The sequence below is a fragment of the Alligator sinensis genome, unplaced genomic scaffold, assembly GCF_000455745.1.
Source record: "Alligator sinensis unplaced genomic scaffold, ASM45574v1 scaffold968_1, whole genome shotgun sequence".
NCBI lineage: Eukaryota > Metazoa > Chordata > Crocodylia > Alligatoridae > Alligator > Alligator sinensis.
Window position 1 is genome coordinate 40,312 of NW_005843177.1, and position 22,935 is coordinate 63,246.

General features: G+C 47.6%; 2 pseudogenes; one reads left to right on the top strand and one right to left on the bottom strand.

Moving 5' to 3' along the window:
• Nucleotides 1-22,935, bottom strand: part of LOC106723127 — a 216,340-nt pseudogene that overhangs the window by 38,316 nt on the left and 155,089 nt on the right.
• On the top strand, nucleotides 13,275-21,145 carry LOC112548452 (annotated as a pseudogene).

Consider the following 22,935-nt stretch of genomic DNA (forward strand, 5'->3'; position numbering starts at 1 on the left):
CTTTACTTATGCCGCTTGTAGCCGCGACGCAGGTGGTCCGGTCGCTTGAACAACTATGTGAGTTGCTCCAGCTGGCAAGGCTCAGACCAGCTAATCCATCCACAAATTAAGCCGGCAGGGAAAGGGTACGTCGGGGATTGCGCTTGGCGATGGGGAGAAGAATCGATAGGTGATCAGTCTATCGACCAGCTCAGCCGCAAGTCAGATCTCTTTAGAGGCACTCTGCAGCGTGCTCAAAGTTCTCCGACCTGGGCGGAAGTCGCACGAAATTTTAAACGGCTAGCAAGCCAATTACTAGCCGCCATGTAAGAATAATTTAGAACTGGCCAATAGCAGAACACAAATTTGCATTCAAATGGCGGGAACTCTCTTGCACTGAGGTTTTTCTGTTGCAACAAAAACCTTTGGCTGTGCAAGAGGCTCTCATGTGGCGGGAAAATTCCATCGTGCCGAGGCACCAAAATCACTGGGTTGTGACGGACCTCCAGCCAGTTAGCAAACCATTTGACTGTGTAGGCATCGACGCCACAGTCCCCTAGCTTTTTAATGAGAATGGGGTGAGAGACAGTGTCGAAGGCCTTCCTGAAGTCCAGAAAGACTATGTCCACTGCTACCCCTGCGTCTAAGGATTTTGTGACCTGGTCATAGAAGGCCACCAGTCTCCTCCACACCAGCCACTGCCAATGTGAACCATGGGCATGACTTCAATGCTGGGGTCCAAACACACCAGACCCCAGCCTCAGGCAGGTAGCACCAAGGCTTTGGTGGCTACCTATCTCGCTGAGGATGTGGCACCACTGGACTGCGAACCCTTGACCTACTGGGCAAGCTGCAGCCAGATGTGGCAGAATCTGTCCACGTTTGTCCAGCAACACCTGTCTTGTCCACTGACTAGTGCTCCAAGCAAGAGGGTGTCCAGCATTGCTGGGGAAGTAGTGACACCCCACCGCACCTGCTTGGATCCTACGTTGGTGGAGCAGCTGGTGTTCCTAAAGGTGAACCTCCTGCTGCTGGGGTTCCCCAAGCTCCACCTGCAGATGGACTGAGTGCCACCTTCCTCACTCTGTCTGCACCAATTTCCTTTTTTGAATGTTTTAAAAGCCGAGTAATGCCCCGCTCTCAGCTGGAGGGGGCACTCACTGCATCACCAGCCAGCAGGGGAAGAACACGTCCCTGCTGAGCTCATTCCCCTGCCAGGATGAACTTGGAGGTATGGGCTGGGGCTGTGGGGAAGGAGGAGGCCCCAGGTCATGGGCATGACCACTAAAACTGCACCCTGCCAGGGTAGGGAGGCCTGGTGGGACTGCTGGCAGCACGGCAGCCCCGTAAATGCCAGGGCCAATGATCCCTTGGTGAAAGGCAGGAAGGAGGTGCCATAACCTCCAGCGAACACATGCACACACAAAGTCCTGGCTGGGAAACACCCAGACCTGTCACGTCTTTGATAGGCGTGACGCTTGCTGGTTGCAGTGCAGTTGTGAGGCTCCCGGTGAGCTCAGCTTAGCTGCCCAGGATGCCAGCTTTAGGGTTGAAAACCCCCTTGTCAGGCTGAGGAAGTACCTGCAGTTGGTCCTGGACTGAAGGAATAGTAAAGAAGCCAGAGGCTGGCCTGGCCCGCAATGCAGGCAAGAAAGCCAGTCATTGAAAATGGAAATGGAGGTGGAGGCTGATGAAGTGCAGTTCATAGGCCCGGCTCTGAAAAGTGGTTTGCATTGTAATTTGTTCCCTCTCAGGATCAGGCCTGAGAGACTGGAGGCAGAGTGGTTTTTTGGTGAGGAATGTGCCCCCACAGGTAGTCGGGTTTCGTTGTCTTTGATAGATTCTGGTGTGCAGTTTTGGGGTACTGGAGATAGTTGGCAGGTTTTGTGTTTTGAGCTGCAGGAAGTTGGCTTCAGTTTTGGGGATGAGGTTAGGTGCTTGTTTAAATGTACACACCACTTTTCAGAGCTGCACCTATGAACTGCACTTCATCAGCCTCCTAGGTAGTGTAGATTAATTCCCCATTACACCCTACTGTCCAGCATTTTTATGCAAGAGATGCTGTCCAAGCTTTCACAGTTCATATGCAGCAGTCTGCTGTCTGGATTTTGCCCAGACACCACGGGGCAACTTCCATTGGCCAGGTCACCTTGAGACCTATGAATTGAGCACACAGCTCCCCGGGGCACCCCCGATCGATCCGAGACGCTGACATTGTTGGGAGAACTGGGGAGAAATGCAGACCCTACTCTAACAGTGCACGCGCACACACACGCACGCGCACACGCACACACAGAAACACACTCTGTAGCCTGTCCCAATCCCCATGGGCCCTGTGACCCTACCCGTGGTGGGGCAGGATTGTCTCTTTCAGGCCTGGGAGAGAGTGCAGTGGGCAGTGAGCAGTAGGGCCAGATCCTCATGGCCGCCTCCCCTGCTTGGCCCCACAGTGACTCCCCCCAAATCTCCCTGAGGACCCCCAGTGCCACAGTCACCCTGTTCCAGGGGGCAAACTCCCACCTGGGCCCTGCCCTGCCCTGAAGCCCAGATGGACCCTTGCCCCCAGCCCACTCCATGCAGCCCCCCTGTGCCCACTCTCCACCACCCCTGAGCTCCTGCTCTGCCCCAGCCTATGCTGTCCAGGGGGAAGCAATGCTGTGGGCCACTGGCTGCAGCTGGGTGCCCTGGGGGGTCCCTGCACCCCCCACATGTGCACCAGTATACCCCATTGCCCCAGGGGAAGCCTACCAGTGCAGGGTGCACTCGTAGGCTTCCAAATTGCTTTGAAACTGTAAATAAATCAATAAAACATTGTATTAAATTAACAATATATATACAATGGGGGATTTGTTTGAATCCTGGAAAAATGTGGGCTCGGGGGGGGGGGGGGGGTTTAATCAGTGAATTCAGTTTTTTTAATCAGGCAATTTGCAATTTTTAAACAGAAGAAGAAAACCTGGTACTTAGCAGAACGGCAGAGCAGACGTTGCATAAAGCAGAAGCATGGGCCATCATCTGAGTGCAATTGCAGCATTTACTTAATGCACTGACGCGGTGACTTGGGTGAGTGGCAGGACACAATTGAAAACTTCTTTTTGTGCTTGAGTTGTTTAATTAATTTTAAACACTTTGAAGGGGAAGGAAGTTGCATACTGCTGAACACAATGCCAAAATGAAAACGTAAACTTACTGAAGAACTACAGAAAACGTTTCTGTGTTTCCGAAGTGGTTGTACAGAAGTGGAAGCTGAGCTGGGGATCTCTCAGGTCACTGCTCAGATCCTTGCTGAAGCGGGAAGCCTCTCGTGCTGGCCACAGCCTCTCGTAGGGGATCCTGGAGCCCAAAAGGAAGCATCTCCCGTGCTGCTGAGGGTCCAACTGCTGCCTGCAGGTCCTGCTCCTTCAGGCTCTTCTGGGGCAACTGCTTCCGCCGCTGGCTCAGCTCTTTGAAACTCCTTCCTCATAGTCCCTCACTGGTCTCTCCCCTGAGTCAGCCGTGCTGCCCCTTTTATCCCCCTCCAGGTGACACGCAGGGGCCAATCAGGGGACATGACAGGTGAATCTCTGCGGCCTGATTGGTGAGGAAAGGGAATCCCAAGTCCTCCAATCATCTTTTGCCCTTTCAAAACCCCTGGGCTAGGTCACTGCCAGCTAGCCCGTCACATCTGTCTAATTGTTTGACTGTTTGTGTAATTGTAAAGTAGAGGAACTTAAACCAAACAGGGAAGGGAAACCAATGGTATATTGACAATATAAAAGAAGGCTTTTGAGAACTGTAAGTGACCAAAGACAGTAGGGGTGAGGCAGGGGTGACGACCTCATGTAGGCGCAGAGTGGAAAGTTTCATGATAATGACCTAATGCATAGGCAATTCCATGGAAATGCAGGGTTGGAGCCATGGGCGTAACAGGAGGGAACTAGGCATGGTTTAATGCTAAGGAGTGTAGCCTGGAAAGTATAAATGTATGAACGCAATGATGTGCTGTGTGTGGCCGCTCCTCTGTTTGGTGGGGACCCACCCAAAGTTGCCTCCACTTCAATAAAGTTATTGAATGCAGTGTGTGCTGGTGTTTGCCCCCTGCTCTGCTCTGGCTAATGAGTATCAGGATCCCATGGGCAATTGGTTCATCGGATTCCCTAGTCGTTGGGCCTCATGTGGGGTTGAGGTTTAACAGATACCTTCAAGTCAGCCAGCCCTGACGGTTAACACACAAGGGTACTCAAAGAGCTGGCTAGCATCATAGCTCAGCTCCTGGCATGGATCTTCGAGAACTCATGGCACTCTGGTGAAGGGCCCGACAATTGGAGGAAGGCCAATGTGGTGCCTATCTTCAAAAAAGGGTGGAAAGTAGATCTGGAAAACTACAGGCCCATCAGCCTGACCTCTATCCCGGGGAAGGCCTTAGAAAAGATTATCAAAGAGGCTATCCTAAACAGGCTAGCTGATGGCAATATCCTGAGGGATACCCAGTATGGGTTTGTTGCAGGTAAGTCTTGCTTGACCAATCTCATTTCCTTTTATGACCAAGTGACCTATCACCTGGACAAGGGAGAAGAGATTCATGTCATATATCTTGATTTCAAAAAAGCCTTCGATCTGGTATCCCACGATCACCACTTGGCAAAACTGGCCAACTGTGGCCTCGACCTCACGATGATCCACTGGCTGGGGAATTGGCTCCATGGTCAGACCCAGAGGGTGGTGGTTGATGGAAGTCAATCATCGTGGTGCCCTGTGGGGTCACTCAAGGCTCTGTCCTAGGGCCTATATTCTTTAACATCTTCATTAATGATGTAGACATTGGTGTCAGAAGTGGACTGGCCAAGTTCACCGATGACACGAAACTCTGGGGTAAAGCATCCACACCTGAGGACAGGAGGGCAATCCAGGCAGATCTTGACAGGCTCAGAAAATGGGCGGACAAGAACCTGATGGTGTTCAACACCGAAAAATGCAAGGTTCTCCACCTTGGGAGGAAAAACTTGCAGCATGCTTATAGGCTCGGCAGTGCTACACTGGTTAGCACTACGGATGAAAGGGACTTGGGGGTCATGAATGACCACAAGATGAACATGAGCCTTCAATGCGATGCGGCGGCTAGTAAAGTGAACAAAATGCTGGCTTGCATCCATAGATGCTTCTCAAGCAAATCCCAGAATGTCATTCTCCCCTTGTACTCGGCCTTAGTGAGGCCGCAGCTGGAGTACTGCATCCAGTTTTGGGCTCCACAATTCAAAAAGGATGCGGAGAAGCTTGAGAGAGTCCAGAGGAGAGCCACGCACATGATCAGAGGTCAGGAGAACAGACCTTATGATGAGAGGCTGAGAGCCAGGGGACTCTTCAGCCTGGAAAGGCGCAGACTCAGGGGTGATCTGGTGGCCACCTATAAGTTTAGTAGGGGTTTCACCAGCATCTGGGGGAATGTTTTTTTCACTACAGCACCCCAAGGGATGAAGAGGTCAAATGATTACAAACTCCTACAAGACCGTTTCAGGCTGGACATAAGGACGAATTTCTTTACTGTCCGAGCCCCCAAGGTCTGGAACAGCCTGCCGCCGGAGGTGGTTCAAGCGCCCACATTGAACACCTTCAAGAGAAATGTGGATGTTTATCTTGCTGGGATCCTATGACCCCAGCTGACTTCCGGGCTGGACTCTATGATCTTCTGAGGTCCCTTCCAGCCCTAATGTCTATGAAAATCTATGAGTAGGTCTGTGGTTTCAAGGAGAGTTAATGCAAGGCAGTGGTAGGGTCATTAAGCTGATCGTCCGGTCATTCAGTAGGAGCTATTTTTAGGCCTGCTACCATTATGTCTCAAGGACTCTCATTCATCCATCATCCAGGGAACCAATTTATATAGGAGGGGTCAGTATGAGTCACAGTTACAACACAATTACAATGGGGTATGCCCGGGCATAGAACACAAGATGGAGACTTGACATTACTTTGGCTAACTCACAGAAACAGGCCTAAATGATACAATATTAATATAAAACAGTAAAAATCAATACCAAAATAACAGGGCACTATTTACAATGCTACATGGACAATATAAAAAGGGGCTTGTTACAGTAATGGAATACAAGAGTTTATCTTAGCTTACCTATAACGTCTATTTATAAAGAATAGAGAGGGCAGAGGGAAAGTCCGAAATTGTTGGGGAAGGAGAGGGAATGTATTTTTAAGTAAAAAAAAAAAAGAAAAAACCTGGGGGTTTTGCTACAGAGGCACTGGTCAGGTAACCACTGAAAAAGACCACATGTTTAGAGAACAACAGCACTGATGCTTCTGCTCATGAAAAACGGACAATGAATGATAAGAGGAAAGTCTATATATTATTGTTCATCAAATAATGGCAAAACACCATTAGAAATGTAGAGTACAAAAATGTTGTATTTTAAAAAAGAAAGATCAAGTCAGAGTTATCAAGCATGAATATTAAGGTTATACAGAAATAGGGTTGGAAGGGACCTCCAGGGGTCATCTAGTCCATCCCCCAAAATATTTGGTATAATCTAGTTCTGTTTTCAGTAACCAGTTGCTAGTGAGATCAGTCCTATAGGTATGCTGTCAAGGCATCCAAGACTAACTTTGTTTTCTGCTAAGTAGCATGAGCAAATTCATGGGATGAAGCATGAACAAGCATCTCTTTATAGCATGGAAATTTACCCTCTCCCCTGTTCCACTCCTCCCCACCCTCAGGGACTGGAAAGCTGGGCAAAGCCTCCCCTTTGCTTCCCAAACTGGGGACCCCCAGCCTGGGGAGCCAGTGTGGAGCACCTGCTCCTGCATTCCAAAGGCAGCACTTGCTGGGCTGCAGCCCAGGGCTCTGCAAGTGCCACATGGCCTTTGAATCTGGTGCTCCAGCCTTGCACGAGGACTATGGTCCCCCTGCTTTACCTGAGACAGGTTCGGGTGTTAGGATTGTATTGCATCAGGATTGATGGTATTCTTACGTAGAGCTTCAATTATGGCTGTATAGGGTGATCCTGCCTTAGGCAGGGGGCTGGACTGTGCAGCATGAGCTATGGGTGACAAGCAGCTCTATAACCTGTAAGCAAATTGGAGACAAAGTGTGGATGTCAGGCTCGGCCATTTTCAGGAAAGCTGAGTCAAAGCTGTAGAAATATGACTCAACAGCAAGCCAAGGGCCTGTACTCTAAATACGCTATATTACAGCTGTGTCCTAAAACATTAATAACAGTGTGGAAATAAGTTTAACCAGGCCTCTTACTTGACTAAGGAGAAAGAAAAAGAAAAGAGAAGAAGATGCTGATGCTGTGTGTTTTAAAATGTTCTAAGATAAGGAAAAACCTTCATGCCTTGTTTTGTCTGTGCGCAGATGTTAACCTCCTCCTTTCCGCCGAACCAGAAGCTGATAACTGTTCCCAAAACATAATGTTTTTTCTAAATAAGTAAACTGCTTACGTGTGACAAAAGAATGATCAACATCTTTCTGTTTCTCTCAAGGTTGCTTTGTCTGAACCCTGCATCTTTTCTCACTGTCTGAAGTATAAATACACTTGTAAACTTGTAGAGGTCAGAGTTCCTTTGAGAACTCTCCGTGATCACCTGTATAGCTTTAAATAAACCTAGATGGCTCTGCCAATTCTAATACAACCACAACGCGAAGTTTAATTTCTTCCACAATTTGGTGCCGTGACTCAGATAGAGACGCCTGGAGTGATCGGTTGAGATACAGACCGTCTCCTCACTGATGCCCCGGCTAGCCAAACTAAGGTAAAAGACCTTTTGAAATCTCTACTGGGGCTTTTCAGTGAGAGACTGCCTGTGTGTTTTCCTGTTCGCTGTTTAAGGCTTACCCTATCCGACCCTTTTGCTGCCAGAATTGTCAGACCCACTATGTAAGTAGAAACTGTAAATTAAAGTTAAAGAAAAGAGTAAGAAACTGTGTTGCTGTTGTCAGTGAATGTACTTCCCTGTGTAAACTGAGTTAAGTTCTGCAAAGAACTATGAGGTCTTTCTAAAGCTAGGAGTGGAAACCTTGTGCAGCCGCCCCGAGGACACCAGACTGGGTGCTCTTCGAAAGCAAGGGTGCAAGGTAAAAACTCTTAAACTGAAAAAGATCAGGGTTGTGGAACAAATTTTCCCTACCCCCACTCTCATGAAGGAGCCGTGTCAACAGTGAGCAACTGCGTTGTGTGCCGGTGCTATGGACATTAGCCACAGCATTTCTGTGCCGCTAGCAAATCTCACGACCTGACCGGACACCCTCAATAAGCCTCTCCTGTGTGAAAGACCTGTGTGAATTGAGGTTAAGGATATGGGAAGCAGAGGGTCTAAAGACGTACCGGCTCCGCCAAAAGGGACTCCAGCATTGTACATGTGCACACACTGCGGCCATAAGAGTTGTAAGTTTCTAGACAAATGGAACGGGTATGCCAGAGATGATGCTAGCCTGCAGTTTCCCCTGGAGGGAACATTTAATTTAAGTAAAATCCTTCATCTCTGCGGAGCCCTTGAGTCAAGAGGCAGTAAAACACCACAAACTCAGTGGGATACATTTTTGATTGGTATGCAAAAGCTTCCAAAAAACGTCAAGAATCTCGAGTTCGGAGCCTTAAGGACTCCCAAGAAAAACTAAAATCTCAGATAAAAAAATTAAAACAGAAAAGTGCACCAAAAGGAAATCCCCCATCAACAACATTACCAGCACCAACACAACTTTATCCACAATTAACTAAGAATGAATCTGTAAAAAACCTAATTAATTTTTTCAGTGTGCCACCCCCATACCTTTCCCAGGCACAATCAAAACTCAAAAAAGTTCAAAGTAACCAAATAAATTCTTCCTGTAAAATCAGCCCACCCCATCAAAAAACCATCACTCAACAGCCATCACCTGCCCCCGGGGCATGCCCACGGCCACCGAAAACATGGCATCTGTCACCTAAAGCCTCAACCTCCTCTTATTTAAGGTCAGGCACCCAATATGGTCCAGTTCCACCTTTAAAAATAAAAAAAACTCGTCTTATGCCTTTACGCCAACTCCCAGGGCAGGATCCAAATGGGAAAACTACAGTCACAGTCCATGCCCCCTGAACCCCAGGAGATCTCCTAAACCTTGTTAAGCAATTCCCCAATATCAGGGAAAAACCCAAAAGTTTAAAGATGAATTGGAAACTGTAATCAAAAGTTATAAGCCAACATGGGCAAATTTAAACCAATTAATGAAAAGTGTTCTGCCCTCCGAAGTCCGTAACCGCCTCATCGCACAGGCTAATTGGCCTCGTCAAGACCCCGGAATAAAAGGTCGCTTAGTAAGTGCCCAAAAACGCCTTCTTAAATCCGTGCTTAAAATCTGCCCCAGGAAAACTGACTGGGCCAAAATAAATAACTGTAAGCAAAACAAAGGAAAATGCCCAGCAAACTACATGGATCACTTAAAACTTATAATTAAAAAACACTCTAGCATTAAAGATGCAGCTAAAACTGCCCCAAAAGCAGTTGCCGCTTTTGTCCAAGGACTTCTTTCTAAAGTCCAGGAAGAGCTGTGTATAATTGCTGTAGGTTGGCAAACTAAGACGCTTACAAAATTAGTCACCATTGCTAATCACTGTACAGCCTGCCAAAAAAAGAAAAAGGAATCCACGGAAACTAAGCTAATGTCTTTACAAATACAAACTTTTAGCAGAGGTAGAAGCCAAGGTTTCTATCAAAAACAATTCAGAGGCAGGAAACATGGTCATGGGATGGAACGACAAGAATTTCAGTCCCAAAATAATGGCAGTTATTATTGTGGCCATCCAGGACACTAAAAGGCTCAATGTCCTCACCGGCCTGGCCAGCCGGGGATAACATTTAACCAGCCACCACCTCCTCTCACTCAATTTTCTGTCCCGAATGAAAAAGCCATCAAAAACAATTCAGAGGCAGGAAACATGGTCATGGGATGGAACGACAAGAATTTCAGTCCCAAAATAATGGCAGTTATTATTGTGGCCATCCAGGACACTAAAAGGCTCAATGTCCTCACCGGCCTGGCCAGCCGGGGATAACATTTAACCAGCCACCACCTCCTCTCACTCAATTTTCTGTCCCGAATGAAAAAGCCTCCTCTTAGGACAGCCTAAAAAATGATAACATCATCACAGCCCCGCTTCTCTCACTTAATCAAGAGGATCCCTTTGTTTCCTGTTTAATAAGCGGTACTCCTACAAAATGTTTAGTAAATACCGGCGCAAGCCGCTTTATTCTCCAAGCTAAAACATTTTCTACAGCCCCCCACTCCTCTGCTGTTGCAAACGCTGTAGGAATTTCAAGTCAAATAGTTCCTCATCCTGTTTCCCCACCCTTACATGTTTCTCTCAGTCCTGTTTCTAATCAACATGCTTTTTACCTCAGTCCTTGTTCTGCTGTTAATTTGTTAGGCAAAAATTTGCTTTGTAAACTCAGCTGTACTATTTATTGTTCTCCGAATGGTGTTTATTTAGATGTTCCCTGTATTAATGAAATGGCTGTACTTGCTACTCTCGCTAGCTCACCTCCCGAGCCTGAGTCCCCTAATCTTTCTGTGTTACAAGAAAAAAATCATAAAGGCTGTCCCTTCGTTTCTCTGGTCCCAACATGCTAATAAAGTAGGGCAAATTCATACTGCCCAGCCTATAAAAATTAAATTAAACCCAGCTAAGCCATTACCTAAAGTTGTTTGATATCCTTTAAGCCCAAAAGCTAAAAAAGGAATATGTCCTGTTATAACAGCTCTTTTAAAGCAAGGTGTCATTGTCCCGACTAAAAGCCCTTGTAATACACCTATTCTTCCTGTAAAGAAACCTGGGAAGAATGCCTATCGTTTTGTACAAGACCTCTGTGCAGTAAACTCTGCAGTTTTACCTACTTTTCCTGTTGTACCAAATCCAGTCACTGTCTTGTCCTGTATTCCTCCTAATGCTTGTTACTTTACTGTTATTAACTTGTGTTCTGCATGTTTTTCTATCCCTATACACCCTAATAGCCAATTTCTCTTTGCATTCACCTATCAGGGACTTCAGTATACCTAAACTCAATTGCCCCAAAGCTATACTGAATCCCCTTCTCTTTTTTCTCAAATTCTAAAGAATTTAAATGACATAATATTTTTTTTAAATGTTGCGCTTGTGCAGTATGTTAATAAACTGCTCTTAGCATCTACCTCCCTTAAAGCCTGTAAAGCTAATTCTTTAACTCTTCTCACCTCTCTTGCCCTAAAAGGCATCTAAAAAAAAGCTACAGCTTTGTCTCCCTCGTGTCCACTATTTGGGTCATAATATTTCCGCTGGAAAACAACTGCTTTCTTCTTCCAAAATAAAAGCTATTCTTAAAATCCTTAAACCAACTACTGTGTCCCAAATGCGTACTTTCCTAGGCATGGCTGGATACTGCCACCAGTAAATACTTAGCTATGCCTCTATAGTCAAGCCCCTGCAAAACCTAACTCTTGTTAATACCCCTAAGCCTTTGCGCTAAACTTCAGAAGCCAAAGACGCTTTTGCCTCTATTAAACAAGCTCTGTCGCAAGCTCCTGCCCTAGGCCTTCCTAATTATACTAAACCATTTATTCTTTTTTGTCATAAAAAAAAAGAATTTGCACTTGCTGTGCTCACTCAAGCACATGGAGACAAGCACCGTCCCATTGCTTATTATAGCTCTGCTCTTAACCCAGTTGCAGCCAAACTTCCTCCACGTCCTCGTGCTGTAGCTGCAGCTGCTATTACTGTTGAACTGTCCTGTACCCTTGTATTAGGTTCTCCCCTTACTGTTGCTGTCCCACATGCTGTAGCAGCCCTTTTACTAAAAACTAAAACTCAACACCTTTCAAATGCTAAATTAACTAAGTATAACATTTTGCTTCTTTCTGCTAAAAATATTACTTTAACTAAATGCCCTGTTTTACTGCCTCCCTACTCCTGTTGCCTACTCCTTCAAATAGTGAACCCCACAATTGTATTGCTGTTACTGCTCACCTAACAATGCCCTGCACTGATCTAAAGGACACCCCCTTGCAAAACCCAAATCTAGTATTTTATGTTAATGGGTCATGTCAAAAAAACTCAAAAGGTTTTCTTGTTGCAGGATATGCAGTATGTTCCCAATATAATGTTATAAAAAGGCATCACTTGCCCAATGTGTATTCAGCTCAAGTTGCTGAGCTTGTGGCCCTTACCAGGGCTTGCACCCTAGCCTCTGGTCCCTCTGTTAATATTTACACTAATTCTCGCTATGCCTTTGGTATTGTACACAATTATGGTCAACTTTAAAAGCAAAAAGGCTTCCTCATGTCAAAAAGTGCCAAAATTAGTAATGGTTCATATGTAAATGCCTTGTTAAATGCTTTACAGTTACCTTGTGCTGTTGCTATTATTAAATGCCAAGCTCACCAAAACCCTTATAATAATGTTACACATAGGAATGCTCTGGCAAACTCTGCTGCCAAAGCTGGGACTATTTCCACTCCCCAGGCTACACCTGTGTTTTTGTCTATCTCGACTAACCAGTCTCCATTGGCAAGTCTTCATAACGTTGCCCGCCTCCAAAATCAGGCTCCAAAACCCCAAAAAATACGTAAAAACTGGCTAGTTTGTTAGACCCTAACCATTTGTGGCACTCCCCAAACGGCCGCCTGGTTGCCCCAGTGGTCCTTCTTCCCTATCTTGCTCGCATACACCATGGCATAGCACACGTGAGCAAAGGGAAAATGACAAAAGCTGTTAAGCTTAATTGGTTTGCTCCAACTTTTTCATCTGCGGTTCAACAATACTGTTATACCTTGTGGATCTTTGGATTCTGAGGTAAGTGCTCTAGCTGCTTAGTTCAGGGTGAAAGGCAAGAGCTCTCTTATTCTGTCCCTGCGTACAAGCCCAGTCTGCATACATACTAGTCTCTCACTTGCACAGGGCTACACATCCAGGACATGAATTATTCTGAGTGTGTTAGTGCCACCAATGACACGGGGATGGCCAAACCTGGACATCTACATGTCCAGGAAAGAAACAAGCATACCTGCTTTGGCTTTCCCAAAGGAAAGGACCCGAGTATAAAATGAAGAAAGTGGCCTTTCTCTGTTTTTCCTACAGAAGTGTTGTGAGGAGAACAACATCAGAGGTCATGAGGTGCTCAGATACTATGGATATAGAGGGCAGGTATGTCCTGTGCAGTTCTTGGAGGGGAAGGTTTGGAAACATCCCCAATCAGAGTGTTCCCAGTTTGTGCTCCAGAGAAATCTCAAAACATTAATTGAAAGAGGCTAATTATATCCAGGCAAAAGTAACACAAGTATGCTTTCCCCTTTCACAGTCATGTCTGGAGAAGATGAAAAACCTGATGATCCGGTTCAGAGAGATCTTGTTCAGGAAGAACTGCTGACCAGACTTGACGACGTGGGACTCTGCTCAGAGTACTGGCTCCCCAAGCTACGGGACAAACTGGGGGTTACCTCTCTGCAAGCTTTGAAACACCTGCAGTATGAAGACTATCTAAAGCTTGAGTGTGAAGTGGAGCACCCATGGGAAAAGCGGGCACTTCAACAGCTTCTCAAATTAAGAGGCAGCAAGACAACAATGAAGCAGCTGCAGGAAGAGCGCTTGGAGAGGCTACAGAAGAAGCAAGAAAAAGCCAGGCTAGCACTGGAGGAGCTAAAGGAAATGCAGGAAAGTGGCCGAAGCCGCCAGGAGGAAGAGGTGAAATGCAAAGAGGAACGACTGTGGCAAGCAATGGATGTACCCCGCGAGTACTGGGTGTCGTCTGAGAAGCCTTTGGTGGAGGTGATAGAGAACATGCAGAAGCAACTAAACGTCCTGGAGGAGTCGGTGTCCAAGGGGGAGAACATCCCCGACGAGGAGGTGCTGAGGCGGGCGTCGGGAGGGCTGGCCCTGCAGGGCATTTACAGAACAAACAAGCTTGAGGACCTGCTGGAGAAGAGAGAGCTGCTCATCACCGTCCCAGACGGATTCAAGCTCTCCGGCCCAGAGCAAGGGTCCCTGTTTGAGAAGAAGGAGTTTTCATCGTCCAGAGCAGAATCCACCTTCACCAAAACCATGGAGAAGCTGGGCTTCAGCATAAGTGTTGCAGCCAAAGGTGGATTCTGGGGGTTTAGTGCCGAAACCAGCACAGATTACAGCACAGCTTCAGACCATGAAGAAACCCACAGGTCCCGCTGTCAGCACATGTACATTTGCACTGCCAAGTACAATTACATCCCTCTGGCCTCCTGCTACTTCCCAAAGGACCAGCTTCGACTGTCTAATGCAGCACTGCAAGAGCTAACAGGGATCGAGCAGCTTCTGAGTCACACCCCAGAGCCAGACAGGCTGGAGATGCTGAAGAGCCGGTGCGGGGGTTTCTTCACCAGATTCGGGTCTCACGTCAACCAGGGCCCCCTCCACTTCGGTGGGATCTTCTGGTGGAAAGCGTCTTCCGAGGGATTTCGGGCAGAGCAGCTGGACGAGGTGAAGAAACAGACATCAGATGCCCTTAACTCCTATGTAGCGGGTAGCTTCACGGGCTTTGGTTTCAGCGTTGCAGGGGTGGTTAAGGTATCAACGTCGAACTCTGCAGCATCGTTCCAGGGCACAGGGAGGAAAAACCAGGAAACAAAGATTCAGCTGTTTGCGACCAAGACGGGAGGCCCCCCTGATGTGGATACTCTTGCACGATGGAAATCGGAGCTTGTGATGAATAACAAAACCTGGTGCGTTATAGACCGAGGCCTCCAGCTGATCCCAGTGTGGGACATTATCCTGGCCAATCACAGACAGGACTTTGCCGACGTTCATCAGGTGAGCAGCAGTCTCCAGGTTGCCTACGCAGCACTGACAAACCAAAGCACCAGCCCGTTGTTTGGAGAGGGATTAATTAGCGCAGTAGACGAGGCGAAGGCATTCTTGGAGGATCTGAAGACCTGGCACGTCACTGGGGACGAAGAGCAGTTGTTGAAGTTAATGGACTTCAAACAGAAGCTGAATGAAAGAACAAAGGACTACAGCGTGTGGATCAGTGTCTGCCTGTCAGACAAGGGGCTTCAGGACTTCTTAGAAAAGACAGTTTCTCTGTGCAGAGAGTTGCCGGCACAAAACACCTTTTCCATCAGATCTCGGCTGCGCTGCCTTCTGGACCCTCACGTCTACTCCGTGAAGAACTTCCCCCGATCCTCTCTCATAATGCAATGGGTTTTCCATACCGAGGATGCGTGTCCAAACCCCGTCAGCGTCTCGGACTTTTCAGCCCTTACTGAGACACTGCAGCAAATGAAGAGTTACATACAGGAGGTCACCTATGAGCCACTGTCCTCTGCAGAAACCATTCAAGAAGCAAAGGTAAAGGCTACAACACATGTCAGCTTGGCTTTGTCTTCTCTACTGGAGGGTCTGCGGGAGAGAGCGCAGACGGACACAGAACTGCTACTGCTCTCCATCGCCGCCAGCACCGGATACCAGGTGGAAAGCCACACCTTTCAGCACCTCCTTGGAAGTCCCGACATTAACTTCATGCTAAGGGAAATGCAAACAGCACATGAAGAATATTTGACTCTGAGGGATGGGGCTGTTTACAGAGCTCAGGCTTTCCTGCTGCTGACGTGTCTGACAATAACCCCCGAATCCAGAGATGTGTCTCCAGAGCAAAAGAGCAAGTGACTGGCTTTTGTAGAAGGTCGCATGGGAGACTCGTGGTGTCCTGAATTGAGAAGTGTCCTTCGAAAGTATAGGGCATGCTGTGATTGGGAAGGCCTGGAAGGAGACTTGAATTCCCTCATAGAAGGAGAATTGGAAGCCACAAATGATGATATGAAGAAACAGATAATAATAAAAGAAATGGAAGAAATCTTTCAAGGAAGAAAACCTTCAAACCTACCAAACTCCAAACCTGTTGTGAAATCCAGCAGTGGCCAAATGCAGGAAACTACTGAAAACCAAGCGTTTCTGAATTTATTGAAGCGACTGGGACTTGCCAGCTATTATCCACAGAAAATGGGGAGAACAGATTTCCACATCATTTACAAGACCTCTGTGCATGACAGCCAGCCCAGCAAGGACAGTGAGCTGCCATTTTATTTTTTGCAAAAGCTGATGATGCTGGACTACCGTGTAAGGTACCTGGTTTGCAAGGATGACATGAAAACTGAACAAGACCCAGCAAATGCACCAACAACCCAAGACAATGAGGACGAATCCTCCGATACATTTGATGACTTCTTTAATGACCTTACTGAGAGAGCTGGTGGATCTACCGTGCATCAGACACACGTGCATCCAATGGACATCCAGATGGCGATTTTTCACTGTGCAGATGATTTAATGAGGCAATATGTTTGCACAAAGCTTGTGCTCTGCCAGTTTGCCCTCCCACTGCTGGTGCCAAGTCCTCGTGGCTCCCAGATACAATTCCCTCTTTGGGCCCTTAGCCTGCTCCACAAGAGCTGGAAAGGCGCTGAGCAATCTGGAGATGGCACAAGAACTAAAACTAACAAAAACAAACTGATTTACCGAGTGGACACCCCAGTGGTGTCCTTCATGCGCATTGGGGATTCTCCTGCTTCTTCTAAGTCTCAGATCCTGAACGCGCTGCTGAGCAAGCACAAGCACGATATCTTTTTCCATCGTCATTGCAGAGGCAGCAGCCAAGACTGCCTCCTAATGAGAGGAGTGGTGGAAATCTTCTGGTATTGTCCGGGTGGGAGAGATGACGATCGATTTGACAACTGCATTGCCTTTACTAACCTGCACGGAGATGCACGAGAACACGAGCAACAAATCCAGTTCTTACAGGAAGTTTCGTCTATTAACGTGATTCTCATCACTGAGTCTGGTCAGAATGATAAAAAAAAGTATGAAAATTATACATGATCTCTGGCAATCTAAAAAACCTCTAATCTGTCTTCTTGCTGACAAAGAGAAAGTTGTGGCTGGAAGATCTACCCAGCACATCAAAATAGCCCTCAAGAACAGGAACGAAGCAGAGCTGATAGACGAGCTGACCACAACCATTAGGCATTTCCTGGCAGGCTCACCCCGCACCGTCAGTCTGGAGGCCTGTGGAGAGATCGCTCACCAGCATGGTTTCCTCATTGATGAAGACAAGGAAGAGTGTCAGGAAGCCAAAGCTGTGGCACAGACTCTGGTGACGCTCCTGAACGAGAATAAATTGCGTGACATCAAGGAAAAGCTACTGCCCTTGCAAGGAGGGTTGTGGCACAAGTGGTGCAGAAAGGACAAGGAATTACCCGCCTGCAGGACAAAGGGGACCGAAGCATTGAGCAGCACCGGAGTGAGATTGAGTCAGAAAAGTCTGTGATACGAAATAAGCAGCTGAAAAGAGCATTCCCCCTCAATGACCTGATGAGATCCGTGCTTGAATTTCTCAGGGTGCATCCAGAGGCCACCAAAAAGTACTTCTTGCAGTGGATGAAAGTCTTCATGGATGACCTGTCCTCCGACCGGCTTGCAGTTCTTCAACAAGATTATCATAAATTATGGTCTCAAATCTTGGCACTAAAGAAAAAAGGTGTGGATGGTGGCTTGAAAAATAAGTTGTTGAGAGAGTTAGAGGCACTCTCAAATGAAATAAATGATTCTACCATTGGCCTTGAGCACATTTTGAGAGAGGTTGGGCAGATTTATGAAGCTTTGGAGGCAATGAATAAAAAAGATAAATGTTTTCTTGAACTACCTCAAATTGCCGCTGACCTGATGGTTTCAGGGTATCCCGTTGAGCTGATGGACGGTGACGCTTCCTACGTGCCACTGAAATGGGTGGGGGCAGTTTTTGACAGATTGATTGAGAAGCTGGGGGACAAAAAGGTGTTTGTTCTCTCGGTGCTCGGCATCCAGAGCACTGGAAAATCAACGCTGCTCAACGCCATGTTTGGCCTGCAGTTCAACGTCAGTGCAGGGCGATGCACCAGGGGAGCTTTTATGCAGCTCATTAAAGTGGATGAGAAACTCCAACAAGATCTGCACTTTGATTACGTATTTGTAGTTGATACTGAGGGGCTTCGGGCCATGGAGCTGGCCAATAAAATGTCACTCAATCATGACAACGAGCTGGCCACTTTCATCATTGGCCTCGGCAACGTGACGTTAATCAATATATTTGGGGAGAATCCCTCAGAAATGCAGGACATCCTTCAGATCACAGTGCAGGCTTTTCTGAGGATGAAGAAAGTCCGTCTCTCCCCAGGCTGTTTGTTTGTGCACCAAAATGTTGGCGACATCGCTGCAAAAGAGCAGAACATGGAAGGACAAAGGTGCTTGCAGGAAAAATTAGATGAAATGACAGTCACAGCAGCTCAGCAGGAGTTGTGTGACGCCACCTGCTTTAACGATGTGATCCGGTTTGATGTGAACAGCCACATCCACTACTTTGCTCACCTGTGGGAAGGGAACCCACCCATGGCCCCCCCAAATCCCAGGTACAGCCAGAATGTACAGGACCTGAAGAACAGCATCCTCATGACTTCCAAACAAGAATCCCAGGGCAGGATCTTACAGCTCTCAGGATTAAAGGACCGCATCAGCGACCTGTGGAGCGCTTTGCTGAATGAGAATTTTATTTTCAGCTTCAAGTATTCACTGGAGATTGCAACGTACAAGAAGTTAGAAGTGATGTATGGCCAATGGACGTGGCAGCTGAGAAGCCACATACTGGATTTGGAAACAAAACTGAGAAATTGCATTCGGAACGGAGACGTGCTCCAGGTCAGCCACGGAAACCTGGAAGAGCGAGTTCAAGAAAAGTACAGTGCCATCATGAAGGAGTTTGAAAAGCATTTCAGTGAGGACAAGGACTCGGAGATGTTGATCCGGTGGAAAGGTGGCATTGAACTGAACCTGAAAGATCTGAAGGAGTCACTTGTGGCAGAAACAAAGAAGAAGTGTGAAAAACTCATTGAACTGAAGAAGAACCAAAGCAAGTTAGATGAAAAGAAGTCAGAGTATGAGAATGAACTTTTCAAAAGAAGCAAAGACTTGGCTCTGTCACTAAAAGGCAAGGAACTGAGTGAAAGTGAACTGAGACGCAGCTTTAACTCTCTCTGGACTGGCTGGGTCACTGAAGTGTCCTCAGCGGCTCCACCTGCTGAAGAGCCCGATATTGATGTCGACCTGGAGAGTATCCTTCTGGAGCGTTTTAAACAGCCTTATCTAGCAGGAAGAATTAAGGATTTCTCCAGGAAAAATAAGTTTTCTGTTGATTTTTCTAAACATATCTGTACAAAGACAAAAATGTACATTTGGAAAACCAGTTTAGATGAATGTGACAAAAGAAACATCCAGCAAATTACAGATAACATTATATACCTTGTCAAAGAAAAGATTGATCAGAAAGAGCAACAAAAAAGAGACTACAATCGAGGTTACTTTCATGAAATACTGAAAGAAATTAGGAGAGGTACAAACTCTCTACCCAGCAGCTCAAAGTATACCTTTAATAAAGAGTATGAAATAGATCTATCATTGTACCTATGCAAAAGGGCAGCACAAAGGTTTAAAGATATGCACGCAGTCTTTAAAAAAGCAAACGATCCAGCTTTGTACCTGGAAAGCAAGAGAGAAGATTTCTTCAAGTGCTTTCAGATTTCCTGCCAAGGCGCCACCTCCATCACAACGTTGGCCGATTTCTTATGAGCCAAGCTGTCTGCAGCGCTTCTCCAGGCAGTGTACGACAAGACTGCCATTGACATCGCCGGTGAGATGAGGGCCAACTATCCAGCCTTCAATGGCAACCGATCCAAACTAGAAGCCTATGTTCTGAAATCCCTGGCAGAAGAGGAAAACTTTGACAAGTACCGGCAGTACATTCACTTCCCAAAGGACTTCATAGAGGGTTTTATCAAAAAGTGCGTTGAGGATTATTGTTTCAATCAAAGGAATCCAAGACTGAGGACTGTGTTAAGTATTTCTCTTGATACTTTGCACTCTCGTGTTGTCTCAGCTATTGATGACTCTACTAGGGTGGTGAAAGACAGAAGGGGTGATGTATCCTCATGGCTGGATGAGTTCTGCAGCAGACTTGGAGGAGATCTGTGCTTTCCAAGAAGCGATCTGAAAAGCATTGAACACCAGGAGATTACAGATATAGAATTTCTGAAGAAAGCAATGAATAAAGCATTGGATCCAGTGATAGAAAAGCTAAGAAAGGGCTTTGCTGACACTGGTCTGCACTCATTGAGAAAGGAGCCACACAAAATCCTAGCTGAGCAGCTGGGTGGGTGCTGGGAGCAGTGTCCCTTTTGCAGTGCTGCGTGCACCAACACCATAGCTGATCATGATGGAGCCCACAGTGTTTCCTTCCATCGTCCTCAAGGTGTGAATGGATGGCACTGGTCCACAACAAACCATCTTGTTACTGATATTTGTTCCAGTCTTGTAGCAAGCGATTGCGATTTCATACTTAGTGGTGATCGCGAGTACCCATACAAGAAGTACCGAGATGCAGGACATCCGTATAACACCTGGAACATCACACCTGACACATCGGTGCTGCCTTACTGGAAATGGTTTGTGTGTCATTTCAGGGAAGATTTGGAAAAGCAGTACAGTAAAAAATTTGAAGGCAGAGGTGAAATCCCTTACCTGTGGAAAACAATTACAAAGACGGCTGTTCTTTCAGAGGTGGAAGCCTTCTTAAAGTAGTCAGAACAAAGACTATAAAAGTTTAGAATCAAGGAAACCGGATTGCAGTTAGAAACCATAAGAAAAGAACTTAATTTTCCAATATCGCCATTAATCGTATTGTGTTTTAGAAAGCTCGTTAGATAAGCAAAGCTGTAGCCTAAATTTTTATAGTGTGCAGAGATCTATACCATAATTCCTTTCATTGTGCAGGTGTGGGGCTGCTTCTCCAGACTACAATGTCAGAGTCCTGCAGTTTCCCCAAGTACAGAAATCTAACTCACGCATGTGTCCATGTACTAAAATCTTCCCTGCTGTGAGCGTATTAACATGGACAACTAAAAGCAGCAACGCAAAGAGCAAGGAAAGGCAATAGTAAATACTAACATTATAAAAAGTAGGATATGATACAATACTGCTTCACATTTGCTCTTCTGAATAGAGCGGGCAGCGTGCAGTTCTAGCTACATGTGCCAGGGATGCTCGAATCAGGCTTGACTCCCCATACCTGTTTTTCTTGTTGGTTCATTCTTCATGTAGTGACATATGCATTGAAATAAAAACACTGGCAACTTTCTGTCATGTCGGGTATTCACAGAGTACTTGTCCCTGCGGTGCCCAGGGGTGGCATTCAGTTATGCCCTGGAGATGCCTACTGATCTGGATGCTGAGAAAGACTGCAGATGATCAGCACGGCAGTGGCAATCTGTCACACTGTGGGTGCATCCTGGCCCCGCTGTCAGTACGGGAGCCTGTCTGGGCATCCAGAGCGCAGCATGTGCTGCGTGTGCGCGTCCAGCCCAGCTCCTCTCCCAGGCTCCCCTGATAAGGGTTTGCTTGCCGGCTGGGCACTGATAGCAAGGCCCACACTGCCAGGGAGGGAGCCAAGCCAGCTTAGCGGACATTATGGCCCTGACCTCCATCCACGGGTGCTGCAGGAATTGGCCAGTGTCATTGCTGAGCCGCTGGCACGGCTGTTTGAGCTCTCGTGGTGCTCCGGCCAGGTCCTGAGGACTGGAAAAGGGCCAACGTGGTGCCCATTTTTAAGAAGGGGAGAAGGGAGGAGCCGGGTAACTTTAGACCAGTCAGTCTTACCTCTATCCATGGGAAAATACTAGAAAAAAAATCAACAAGGAGCACATTTGAGCAGGCGCAGCAGGGGAAACGAAGCTGAAAGGAAACCAGCATGGGTTCGTCACAGGCAGATCCTGCCCGACAAACCTTATAGCCTTTTATGACCAGGTCACACGCTGCCCTGACACAGGAGCGGAGGCCGATGTCGTCTACCTGGATTTTAGGAAGGCTTTTGACGCCATTTCACATCCTATGCTCATAGGGAATTTAAAGGCCGTGGAGCGGACGCCTACACGGTCAGGTGGTGGCAACTGGCTCAGGGACCGCACCAGAGAGCGGTGGTGCACGGGTTGGTCTCGGCCTGGAAGGAGGTGGGCAGCGGGGTCCCGCATGGGTCGGTCTTTGGGCCGGTGTTATTTAATATCTTCATCAGCGATTTGACGAGGGTGTGTTGAGCGCCCTCTCCAAGTTCGCAGATGACACCAAGTTATGGGGCAAAGTTACCACACCGGAAGGCAGGCAGCACATGCAGGCCGACCTGGACAGGTTGGATCAACGGGCAGAACGAAACGGGATGCAATTCAACACAGATAAGTGTAAGACGCTCCACCTGGGGGGGACGAACCCCTGCACACCTGCACGTAGGGGGATGGGCGTCCTCCGCAGCAGCTCAGATCTTGATTCAGGGTTGACTCCAAGACGAACACGAGCCGGCAGTGCGACGAGGCCATCGACAAAACCAACCGCACCTCGTCGTGCATGAGCAGAGGCCTGGCCAACAGCGCGAGGGACGCGACGTGACGCTCCCCTCCACGCGGCGCGGTCAGGCCGTGGTTGGAGGGCCGTGTCCAGGTCTGGGCGCCGCGCCTCAGGAGGGACGCGGGGGATCTGGACAGGGTCCAGAGGCCGCTCGTATGGCTAGGGACTCCGTGCAAGACCCAACCAGGGGAGGTTGAGGGATCTGGGTCTCTTCAGCCTTCACCAGACACATCTGAGGGGAGACCTTGCAGCCGCCTATGAGTTTATCACGCGAGAACGACACGGAACTGGGGACGCGCTGTTACCAGGGCGCCCCTAGCAGCAACTAGGAGTAACGGGGACAAAGCGGAGAGTAGGTTTAGGTGAGACGTACCCCGCCCCCTCCCCCCGCGCTTCCTTCGTTTAACCCGGGCACCGCTTTTTTTCCTCGCCAGACTTGCCGGAAGGAGCCGCGTTCGCTTCCGGCCACGCAAGGGTTAATCCGGCGCGGGCTGCGGGGCGGAGGGGCAGCGACGGCCCC